A 12,413-nucleotide genomic window follows, 5' to 3' on the forward strand; every position below is an offset into this window, starting at 1 on the left:
GGAGACAGAGAGGAATACAGTGTGGGCAGAAGTAAAAGTTGTTGGAGTAGCAATAGAAAAGGGTAGTTTGTCCTTATAAGAACTTTGGCCTTTTTCCAATAAGTTGTTTTCATCTATATGTTAGGAAGCTTGGGGATTCCATTAGAGAACCTTATAGACCACCTTTGGAACTGAGAAGCCAAAGCTTTTGGGTCCACCTTCAACCAGAGCAACTATGCTTTCTTTTGTTTTATATGAAGCTTTCCATATGAGATTTCATGCAGCGGTGGGGGGGGGGGGGGGGGGGGGAACCAAACAGTCTATATTAATAATAGTATATTGAGTGTTTACTTTGTACCAATCCCTATTCCAAACACATCATTTAATTGACACCACCATGCCCTCTACAGATGAAAAAACTGAAGCTCAGGGAGTTATGTATTTGCCTGGGGTCCCATAGCTATAAAGTAGCAGTGCTGAACTTTGGCCCAGACAGTCTTGACCCCAGAGACTATGTTCTTTTATGGTATTTAAGCTGACTTAAGGGGAAACAGGATCTGACTTGTCACAAGTTAGTTCTGGCAGGTGCAGCCACTGATGCTACCTTTTGGCTAAAGGGCCCTGTCATCAACTATGTGCCTGGACCTTTACAACCCAATAGGTCAATATTCAAGAGACATCAAAAGAAAACGTTGAATAGACCAAAGCACACACCAGAAGGTCCGGGAGAACCCCACAGCTCTTGTGTTGGTAAGTGGCAGCAGCCACAAGGCAACTTAAACGCATCGACCTGCCCCGACCCGTCAGGCCCCGCGCTCCGCTCAGGCCCCGCCCCTCCACCTTGGGAGGAGCCCTCCTCGTTTTGCCCTAGAGCAGCGCGTGCTGGGTGTACGCGGCGGTTGCTGGGCGTTAGGGCGGCACCAGGGTCAGTGGGGTTTGCTGAAAGAATTGCAGGTACAGTCCATTTTTCTCCACTCTCTCCCTCCTCTCCTGCGGTCATTCCTTTCCAGTAGCCCCCAGGAACGCCTTTGCTCACACTTCAGTTAAGGGAGCAAACATCTGCTCCGTTGTCAGACTCTGGGGAAACAGCCACAGACCTTCCTCTCCGTCCCACCACCACTGCCACCCCGAAATGTTTCTTTCCTCCCTCATCCCACCCCTCTTCATTATTCTCTCCATTCCTCTTGTTTCTCATTTTACCTGCAAGTAAGACAGGTCAATCAAGACTGACTCCAAAATTAATTTTATTAAGCGCTGAGTATTGTACAGATGGTGAATATCTGCAAATCCTTCACATGCGCCTCATAATCAGAGATGCATTCCAGTAATGGTTGCTGATCCTGGAAAGGCTCTCCTGCCTTGCCCCAGCGCCTCTCACCCCGCCTATTTCTGTCGGCTTTATCACAGTGGACAAGCACTTTAGGTCAGTGCTTCTGAAGGATTAAGGACAGTCGTTGCACACATACGGTGTGTCAGGCACATCACTGAGGAGTTCTCATAAGGGCTCTGCAGGCCCTGTCCCACCTAAAGAATTCGTGCTCTTACACATTTTGTCACCATGTGCCTCTGAAAAGGGCATTCCTATTTATTGCTTTCTGTGAGTATCAAAATTTATACCGCTGTTTTTGTCAATTGGCTCTCAGGTGTTGTGACCTCCTGCCCTTTACCAAACAAAAGGAAAGAGGCAGGTCCAGTAATAGTAATATATAAAATAGCATTTTTATAACACTTCACATTTTGTACATTATTTTCATACTCATCCTGTTTATACACTTCTATGAAGTAGAGATGCTTAACAAAACTCCATTTTACTGAACAGGACACTGAACACTGAGATGGAACAGTACTGAGATGTTCCAGGTACTGGAACACAGCATAATATGTATTCAGTAAATGTTTGTTGAAGGTATGAATGGTTGAGATTCATAGGGAACCATGCCTTATTTGCCTTTGTATTCTCCGGACCTCAACCTAAGTCCAGCAGTAGAAGACCCACAAATGCGAGTTAGATCGAGTGACTTACTCAGGGATAGGCATTCATAAAATATTTTTAAGAAACCTGCTACTTCATCGGGAATTATGAATACAATGGTAAGAAACACTACAAGTTCCTATTGTCATGGAGCTTAAATAGAAGATAGAAAATAAACAGGTAAACAATATATGGACAAAGAAATTGTGGATTATGGTAAATGTAGTGAAGAAGTAAAATAGTGTGAAGTGAGAGAGATTGGGGGAGGAGTTGCTTTAGACTGAGTGGCTAGGGAAAGCCTCTCTGGAGAATTAACATTTTGCTGAGACTTCAGTAACATAAAAAATAGAAAGCCAACCATGGAAGTATTTGGAAAGAGATCATTGCAGATAAGGGGAACTCCCATTGCAAAAGCCCTAAGGTAGGAAAGTGCTTGGATTTTAAAGGAACATTATAAAGATTGCTGTAGCTGAAATGTAGAGAATGTGGTACAACATGAGCTTGAAGAGATAGGGTAGGGGCCAAATCTTCTATGGTCTACATTTGTCCATGGGGATCTAGTCATGAAGTAAGTTTGAAATTTACTTGAAGTGAGCAAGAAATCAGTAGAGAGTTTTCTGGAAGGGAGTGATATAATCTGATTATACTGTAAAAAAGTTTATTCCACCTATTACGTAGTGATTGGATCATAGGGGTTGAGGAGTAACATTAGTAGTGGAAGACAATTGGAGAAACCAGAAAGGCATGACAGTAATTTGGAATAAAGTGTTATAAATGTGGAGGGAGATGAGCTATACTTTAAGCAAGCCCACAGACTTGATTATGTTTTGAATGGAGAGGTGAGAAAAAAGGGGGAAGAGGTCAAGGGGATATTCATACCATATACCGAATGAAAGAGACTAGGGAAGAAAATGTGTGTGGGAGGTAAGAGGGTATTTTTATTTTATTCACCTTAAGTTTGATATGCTTATTAAAATCTAATGTAAGTTCTGGGACTTGAATTCTTTGTAAGGGACCAAAGGTATGAGAGTCATTATCATATGGAAAAAACTACCCAGGGAAAGTATGTTCTCAGAGAGCAGGCCAACAATTAGAGGTAAAGCAGAGGAAAAGAAGCAAGCAAAGCCCCTGGAGAAGGAATAGCCAGTGAAGTGGGAAGAAACCCCAAAAGTGTGGTGACTTAAAAGCTAAAGATAATGAAGCATAGCCAATGATACTGAAACATGCTGAGAGTAAAATAAAGAGATCTGACCATTGGACCAACACATAGTAATTATGTGCCTTGACAAGCACAATGAAAAGCAAATGTGATGTAAAGAAATAGAAGTAGCACTTATAGACATCTCAAGATATTTTTCTATGAAAAGGATCTGAAAATGGAGGTAATAAAGGCATAAGTGGAGTCAAAATAAGATTCTTAAGGACAAGGATATGTAAGTTTATTTTTAGGCTAATGGGAACAATCCAGTCAAGAGGAAAAAATGATACTATAAGAGAAAATGTATATTTTAGGAGAACAGTTTTTGAGAAAATGAGAGGAGATGGGATCCAGGGAGTACATAGAAATGTTGGCTTGGGAACATGAACGTGAAATTTATAGTAAAGGGAACAAAGCCAGCAGTTACAGGTAAAGATGCAGACACACGGATAGATTTAGTGATCAGAAGAGGAGAAAGCTTCTGCTTGATATTTATTCTCTTTTCCTCAAGTATAAAGTATGGGCCAAGATCAGTGGGGGAAAGGAGGAATGTGTTTGGATAGGAGTTTTATGGAAAAAAAGAGAAAATAATCATTTCAGAGATAAATATTAGTAATACTTATCTTAGTCTGTTCAGGCTGCTATAACAAAAATAGCATGGACTTGTTGCTTATAAACAACAGGAGTTTCTTTCTGACAGTTCTAGAGGCTGGGAAGCCCAAGATCAAGATGCTGGCAAATTCAGTGTCTGGTGAGGGCCGATTCTTGGTTCACAGATGGCTGAAAGGGGGAAGGGAGCTCTCAGGGTCCCTTTTATAAGAACACCAATAAGCCCTCATGTCCTAATCACCTACAAAAGTTCTCACATCCCAATACCATCACATTGGCGATTAGGATTTCAACATACAGAATTTGAGGGGATACATTCCATCTATAGCAATATTGAAGAAGCAGAGTGGGCAGGATCAAGTAGCCATTTGAGATTTGTGGTCTTGTGAGTGGCTGGCTGAGATAGGATGGAAGAAAAGATAATACAAGCCAAGGAGATCAAGGAACTGAAAGACCAGTGTTGGATGGAGAGATTAGTGGTTAAGTTAGTAGCTAAACTAGTCCTTGAACTCAGATATTCTGACTTTCTAGCCCAATGGGTTATCATTTTACTGAAAAATTATTGATTGTTTTTTTTGTTCATATATCCAAATTCTAGACTTTCATAGGCACCTGCTTCTGCCTCTCTTGTCCCTATAATATTTATTTGTTAAATTTTTTGCCTTGTCTTTCTTTGTGTTTTTTTAACCACTTTTATGGATATACATTTATTGAAGTACAAACTCTACCCTTTAAATGGTAAAAAGAAGATGAAGGACAAAATTTGTAAGTCTTGTTTCCTGTAGAGTTGGGGTGACCAGTAACAGGGAGATGTGATCTGTGTTCATTAGAATAATAATAGACAATATTTGGATAGCCCTTTACATTTGGTGCTATGCTTTTATTTTCTTTTATCTCATTTGATTTTGTAACTCCCTTTTTCAGATGAGGAAACCAAGGCTAAAAGAGGGTAAGAGGCTTGAGCAAGTGTGACTATTGAATAAGTGGTAGAATTATTTTAAAAATATTTTATTTACTTGTTTGTTTGTTTGTTTACTTATTTATTTATTTTTAGAGACAGGGTGGGAGGGAGAAAGAGAGAGAAAAACATCAATGTTTGTTTGCCTCTCATGCACCCTCGACTGAGGATCTGACCTGTAACCCAGGCATATGCCCTGACTGGGAATTGAACTGGCAGCCTTTTGGTTCACAGGCAGGCACTCAGTCCACTGAGCCACACCAGCCAAGGCAAATGGTAGTGTTATTAATCACAGTGTTCTGACAGTGCCCCATATTTTTTTTACTGTTGTCGTCTACTTCTTCACTTTTTTACAGTCCATTATTTCCAAAGTGATATCAAAGAAAAACTCTGCTAGGTTGTAAGTAATAGCTGGCTGGAGGCCTCTTACAGTGTGAAACTATTTTTGTATATGTTTAAAATCCAACAGTTAATGGGATTAACTATACAGCTACCCTCTGTTGTGTTAGGTAATTTTAAAAACCCAGAAATGGTTACAAAATCAACACTGGTTTAACCTAGTAGGGATATAGATGGAAACTCTAAGAAGCATTAATTGGACCCTCTTACACATACCATAAATGCTTCCATAATACCTTGTGTATCGACTAATTCTACATACAGAGGAGAAGTACCACTTCTAATAAATATCTATCAAATAAAATAATGATGATAGTTAACAAGCAATTATAATAGTGGGGTGCATGTTCTGACAAGAGGTGGGCACTATCATAAGGATGCATGCATACTGAAGAGAGCTTCTGCAAGAATAACTTCTAAACTGATGCAGAGTTATGAGGGCAAAAAGCAGGGTGTTGGGTTGGAAGGCACTATACAGAATGTGCAAAGTCTTTGGATATGAGGCATGGCAGGCTTGAAGAACTAAATTTTATGATGGGTGAAATTTAGAATAGTAAATGAAGAATGAAGAGATAGGGGCAAGGCTATCCCTTAATACAAAGAGCTCTGTAAGCTGAGTTTAAGGAGTTTTTCTTCTATAGGAAGCCATTAAGGAGTATTAAGCAAGAAATGGGGATAATCACCCTACATTTTAGATTATACTGTAGAAATTATAATAGAGAGGACCAAGGCTGGAGGTGGGGAGAACAGTGGAAGGCCATCACAGTGTCTGGGGAGGAGGAGAGCCAATGGCCTGGACTGGAGGAGTGGCAATTTGTATGGAGAGAAGTGGACAAATTTTTAAAATATGTAGATGCTTGTATAACATGACTGAGTAACTCACTGGATGTCAGCAGGGAAGGAGAAGGCAAGAGAAGGAGTGACTCCTCTGTTTCTAATTTAAGCAACTAAATAGTGGCTTCATTTCTGTGAGATAGGAAATTCTCTGAAGAAGGCAATAGGTTCGATGGGGAAAGGTCTTGAGTGCAGTTGTGCATATAGTGAGATGCACAACTCTCACTATAGAGGTAGCAATAGTGAGAGCAATATCCAATAACTAACTGAATATGCTAGTTAGAATTTCAGGAGTGCTCTGTTAGGTCAGGCTCATCAGCATATTGGCCATAATTGAAGTGCTGGAGTAAAATAAATTTCCTAAAAGTATGTAGCCCAGGTGAATACCTAAGAAAAGAAGAAAGCATAAGCAGACTCCTGAGAAACTCCAGTATTTCAGGGATAGATAGGAGAAAAGGAGCCTGTAAAAAAAATACCAAAAAAAAAAAAAAAAAAGGAAAACCAGAGAGGTAGAAGGAAGATAGAGAAAATGACAACATGATGTGACAGTCAGAAGGGAAAGATGACTTCCAGTTCTGTGGTGTATTTTCCAGGAAGCTTTACTGGGAACGACACTTAAGCAGTAGGAAGGAATTTCAAGCAAATAAATAATATATAGCAGAACAATTAGTGGTTTACCTAAAATGCAGAGTCAACAGAACTAGCGAGAAAGCAAACAAAATGGTTTCAGGCCATGCTATGGAAAAGTTTGGCTTCTGGGTAGGTTGGTAACTTTATTGCATGGGTAAGAAAAACCACATGTTTGGGGTGAAGGTAAAGACAAGAATATAAAACATGCTCTGGGTTCCAGCCAAGATGGAGGCATAGGTAGAAACCTTTCACTTTCTTGCACAACCAAAAGGAGAATAACCACCAAGCTAAAATCAATAAACAACCAGAAGTGCCAGAAAATCAAACTCTGACAACCACAGAAATAAAGAAACAGTCAAACAGAACAACCAGACCAGTAAGGTGCTGGATGGAGAGAAACTGCGGTGAGGTGATGGACCCTAGGGGCAGAGCTGGCTGCAGCCAGGTGGCAGGGGCTGACTTAAGGGGAAACTGAGACGCAGAGGTGGCTGTGGACTACCACAGTTGCAACGGTAGGAGAAACTTCCAGTCTCCCTCCATTGGAAAGTGGGCTAGGGATTAAACCCTTGTCTTAGGTATCATTGGCAAATATGTTTTCCCATACACTTGGTTCTCTTTTTATTTTGATACTGTTTTCTTTAGTCATGCAGAAGCTTTTTATTTTGATGAGGTCCCATTTGTTTATTCTTTCCTTTATGTCCCTTGCTCTAGGAGACATGTCAGTAAAAATGTTTCTGTATGAAATATCTGAGATTTTCCTACCTATATTCTCCTCTAGGACTTTAATGGTGTCATGGTTTATATTTAAGTCTTTTACCCACCTTGAATTTATTTTTGTGTAAGGTGTAAGTTGGTGCTCGCAACCTAGATGCCCATCAGTAAATGAATGGATCAAAAAAGTATGGTACATTTACACAATGGAATTCTATGCAGCATAAAGAAGGAGCTCCTACCCTTTGCAACAGCATGGATGGAGCTGGAAAGCATTATGCTAAGCAAAATAAGCCAGGCAGTGAAAGACAAATACCATACGATCTCACCTTTAACAGGAACCTAAACAACAAAACAAAGAAACAAGCAAAATATAGTCAAAGACACTGAAATAGAGGACAGGCTGACAGTGACCAGAGGGGAGAGAAGAGGGAATTTCAGGGGACAATGGGAAGGGTTTACAGGAACAAATATAAAAGACACATGGACAAAAACTAAGGGAGGGGGGTGATAATGGGAGGGAAGTGGGGAGGGATGGGTGGGTGGGCTGGAATGGGAGTAAAAGGCAGAAAACTGTACTTTGAACAATGATTAAAATTTTAAAAATAATAATTTCTAAAAAAAAGAAAGAAAGAAAGTGGGCTAGAGACGAGCAGGCCAGCTGCACTGTTTCCTCCCTGACCCCTCCCCCACAGGCAGCACAGTAAGGAGGGTTGCCCTGCCTGGGTGAATACCTAAGTCCCCGCCCCCTTACAACTTAACAGGGGCCCCCAACAAAGAAATAAGGCCAAAATGAAAGAACAGAACAAAACCTCAGAAAGAGAGCTAAAATAAGAGTATATAGCCAACCTATCTAATGGAAAATTTAAAGCCCTGGTAATCAAGATGCTCACAGAATTTATTGAGCTTGGTCAAAAAATGAAAGAACAAATGAAAGATACCCAAAATGACATAAAGCAAAATACTCAGGGAACAAACAATGACAGGAAGGACACCAGGACTCAAAGCAACGATTTGGAACAAAAGAAAAAAATATACATCCAACTGAAACAGAATGAAGAAACAAGAATTCAAAAAAGCAAAGAGAGTCTTACAAACCTCTAGGACAACCTGAAATGTTCCAATATCCACATTATAGGGGTGCAGAAGGAGAAGAACAACAACAAGAAACTGAAAACTTAGTTGAACAAAGAATGAAGGAAAACTTCCCCAATCTGGTGAAGGAAATAGACTTTCAGGAAATCCAGGAAGCCTAGAGAGTCCCAAAGAGGTTGGACCCAAAGAGGAACACACCAAGGCACATTATCGTTAAGTTATCCAAGATTAAAGACAAAGAGAGAATCTTAAAAACAGCAAGAGGAAAGGAAAGCGTTACCTACAAAAGTGTACCCATAAGGCTATCAACTGATTTCTCAAAAGAAACCTTACAGGCAAGAAGGGGCTGGAAAGAAGTATTTGAAGTCATGAAAGACAAGGACCTACATCCAAGAATACTCTATCCAGCAAACCTATCATGTAGAATGGAAGGGCAGATAAAGTGCTTCCCAGATAAGGTCAAGTTAAAAGAGTTCACCATCACAAAGCTATTATTATATGAAATGTTAAAGGGACTTATCTAAGAAAAGGAAGATCAAAAATATTAACAGTAAAACGACGACAAACTCACAACTATCAACAAATGAACCTAAAAAAAAAAAAAGAAAGAAAAACAATGAAAACAAAAACTAAGCAAGCAACTAGAACAGGAACAGGATCAGAGAAATGGATATTCCATGGAGGGTTTTCAGTGGGGAGGGGAAGGGGAGGAATAGGGAGGAAAAGGTACAGAGAAAATGAAGCATAATTAGGCATTAAATAGACAGGGAGAGATAAAAATGGTATAGGAAACAGAGAACTTGAAAAACTTATATGTACAACCCATGGACATGAACTAAGGGGGGGGATGCTGGAGGGTTGGGGGTGCAGGGTGGAGGGGGGATAAAGAGGGAAAATTGGGAAAACTGTAATAGCATAATCCATAAAATACACTTAAAAATGCTCTGAACCCTGAAATATCTTAATGCTATATTGTGGAAACAAGATCTATGAACCTGAAAAGAGTAAAAATTCAAGATATCTCATTCATGAGAACAAACACTAAATACTACATAGGAATTTTAACAATGACAAAGTCAATTTGAGTTGTAGTAGTAGTTTAGCCAAGATTTGTATTTTCCTGATTAAATAATAATGCCAGCTAGTCATTATCTTCAAAAAAATTAAGCTGATTTAGTATTAATGCTCTTTATAAAGAAGAGTCTCTTTGTGGATATAGCTCTCAAATTTATTTGTTTAGAAAGACATACTGTAGTTGTTTTTACTTCATGGTTTTTGGTATAAACTCAAGAAAAAGTTATTTAGCCTTGACCCAGTGAGTCGGTTGGTTAGAGCATCATCCCATATACCAAGGTTGTGGGTTTGATCCCTGGTCGGGGCACTTACAAGAATCAACCAATGAATCTGTAAATGAGTGGAACAGCACATCTCTCTCCCCGCTCCTCTCTCTCTCTTTCTAAAATCAATGAATAAAATTTTTTTTTAAATTCTTTATCTAAAAGGCAGCAATAACTCCAGAGATTCTAAAGCAATACATACAAACACAAATATTGATGAATTTGCTTTACCTAGCATTTATTTAATATATAGATGTTAAATGTCTATTACAGTGCCTAAGGGCATGTAACACATACTGAAACACCCTTGAATTCAAATTCCAGCTCTGCCACTTTCAATGGAAGGAAAAAAAAGTTTCAGTCTCATGTAAGAATAGTTGAACTTAACTCTGGATGTGTTATGATTTTTGAAGGCTATATCAGTTATTATGTGCCCAGTTGTTAATTCTGCTGTTAAATTCAATTGGTGTTTCTAAAATCTATAGTTGGGGAGGGGGTGTGAAAAATTATTTTAAAGTTTTTAGCTAAGTCACAGAGTGTGTCATCCATATTTAGAGGACAGTATTGTCCACAAGTTCTTGCTGAATGATATGTGGTGGAGTCACTAGATGTCACTATTGCACAACATTGCTTCAGAAAGAGTAACTCCTAAACACAAGCCTTAGATTGCCTGACAGCCTCCCTCCAGGCACCATTTTACGGGTTTGGAATTGAGGTACAGAGAGGTGAAGTGACAAGAAATTCACTCAGTATTATATAGCATATTAAAAGCACAGAGCATAGTTTGCTCTATGCTTTTTACCCTGCCACACTTTTTACAATACAGCACTTTCCATTATTAATGTGTGCGGTCAAAGAGCCATTCTTTTTCTTTAAAGGTTTTATTTATTCATTTTTAGAGAGGGGGGAGGGAGGCAGAAAGAGAGGGAGAGAAACATCAATGCGTGCTTGCCTCCTTCACACCTCCACCAGGGACCTGGCCCGAAACCCAGGCATGTGCCCTGACTGGGAATGAAACCAGTGACCCTCGGGTTCATAGACCTGCACTCAGTCCACTGAGCTACACCAGCGGAGCCAAAGAGGCATTCTAATAAAACCAGTGAAAATCCTCTAAATCCATCACTTTAAAAGTAAAGCTTATGCATGATTATGATGCTGCATGCTTATAATAAAAATTATCAGTTGACTATCATACTTTTGCTATGAACTATACAAACATCTCACTTTATTCTACCATGATTGCAAGATATATATGTATGTGTGTGTGTATGTATATATGTATGTATACTTTGCCTCATTCCAAAAAGGATCTTAAGAAGGTTACTGAAATAAATATAGCATAAAATTTTTAAAACTGAGGTGATCACAAATAGAAGATATTGGAACATAAACCACTATGAAATATTCTTTTTATTATTATACAAAAATCATGCCACAAATTCAAGTAAACAGATTTGGTTAGCTATTCTCAAATTTGATTCTGCTTTCTCTAGCTGTGAGCATGAAGTAAGAAAAGTAGATGGTGCTTTGCCGATTAAAAGATGATGAGATATTGTACTTGACCCAAGATCATACAACTAGTATATTTCTGATTTTAAACTGCCCACTCTTTCTATTATGCTAGCTATCCACACATCTAGTAAGAGGACTCCTTACAAGATACAGTCACTGTAACCCTTAAATACCTGGATTACCACCATTACTTCTGCATTATACAGGTAGGCTTTTGTTTAAATCAAATTTATTTCAAATAATTTTACAGAGCTGTTGACAACATGTTTTTCTATCAAGAAATTGAACCCTTAAAATGAGTTATTAGGAGAAAAATAAAATTTGAGTTTAACCCTAACCTGTAGTACCTTAAAATGTGGCTTTATGTGGAGAGGGTGTCTTTTCAGAGGTAATCTAGGTAAAATGAGACCACTATGATGGTCTTTAATCCAACATGACTTATATGGTAGTTCATGTCCATGGGTCATACACATAAGTTCTTTGGCTTCTCCATTTCCTACACTATTCTTAACGCCCCCAGTCTATTTTATACCTACCATTTATGCTTCTTATTCCCTGTACCTTTCCCCCCCATTCTCCCTCCTTCCCCTGCCCACTGATAACCCTCCATGAGATCTCCATATCTATGATGCTATTCCTATTGTAGCTGTTTGCTTAGTTTTGGGGTTTTTTTAGGTTAAACTGTTGATAGTTGTGAGTTTGTTGTCATTTTACTGTTCATAGTTTTGATCTTTTTCTTATATAATTCCCATTTAACATCTCATATAATAAGGGCTTGGTGATGATGAACTCCTTTAGCTTTACCTTGTCTGGGAAGCACTTCATCTGCCCTTCCATTCTAAATGATAACTTTGCTGGGTAGAGTGATATAGGTTGTAGGTCCTTGCTTTTCAACACTTTGAATTCTGGCAGCCCCTTCTTGCCTGCAATGTTTCTTTTGAGAAATCAGCTGACAGTCTTATGTAAACTCCTTTGCAGGTAACTCTCTTCTTTCCTCTTGATGCTTTTAAGATTCTCTCCTTATCTTTAACCTTTGCCATTTTAATTATGATGTGTTTTGGTGTGGTCCTCTTGGTGTTCATCTTGTTTGGAAGTCTCTGTGCTTCCTGGACTTGTATGTCTATGTCCTTCACCAGGGTGGGGAAGTTTTCCTTCATTATTTGTTCAAATAAGCTTTCA

General features: G+C 39.1%; 1 protein-coding gene across 1 annotated transcript in view; it reads left to right on the top strand.

Annotated features, from left to right (window-relative positions):
• The first annotated feature begins 904 nt into the window (after positions 1-904).
• The window catches only part of LOC114492884 (sodium/hydrogen exchanger 9B1), a 78,169-nt gene continuing 66,660 nt past the window's right edge, over positions 905-12,413 (top strand). The window contains 2 exon segments of the mRNA XM_028507486.2: positions 905-933; positions 11,347-11,440. The gene's annotated coding sequence lies outside the window, so the exon portion shown is untranslated.

The sequence above is a fragment of the Phyllostomus discolor genome, chromosome 1, assembly GCF_004126475.2.
Source record: "Phyllostomus discolor isolate MPI-MPIP mPhyDis1 chromosome 1, mPhyDis1.pri.v3, whole genome shotgun sequence".
NCBI classification, from domain to species: Eukaryota; Metazoa; Chordata; class Mammalia; order Chiroptera; family Phyllostomidae; genus Phyllostomus; species Phyllostomus discolor.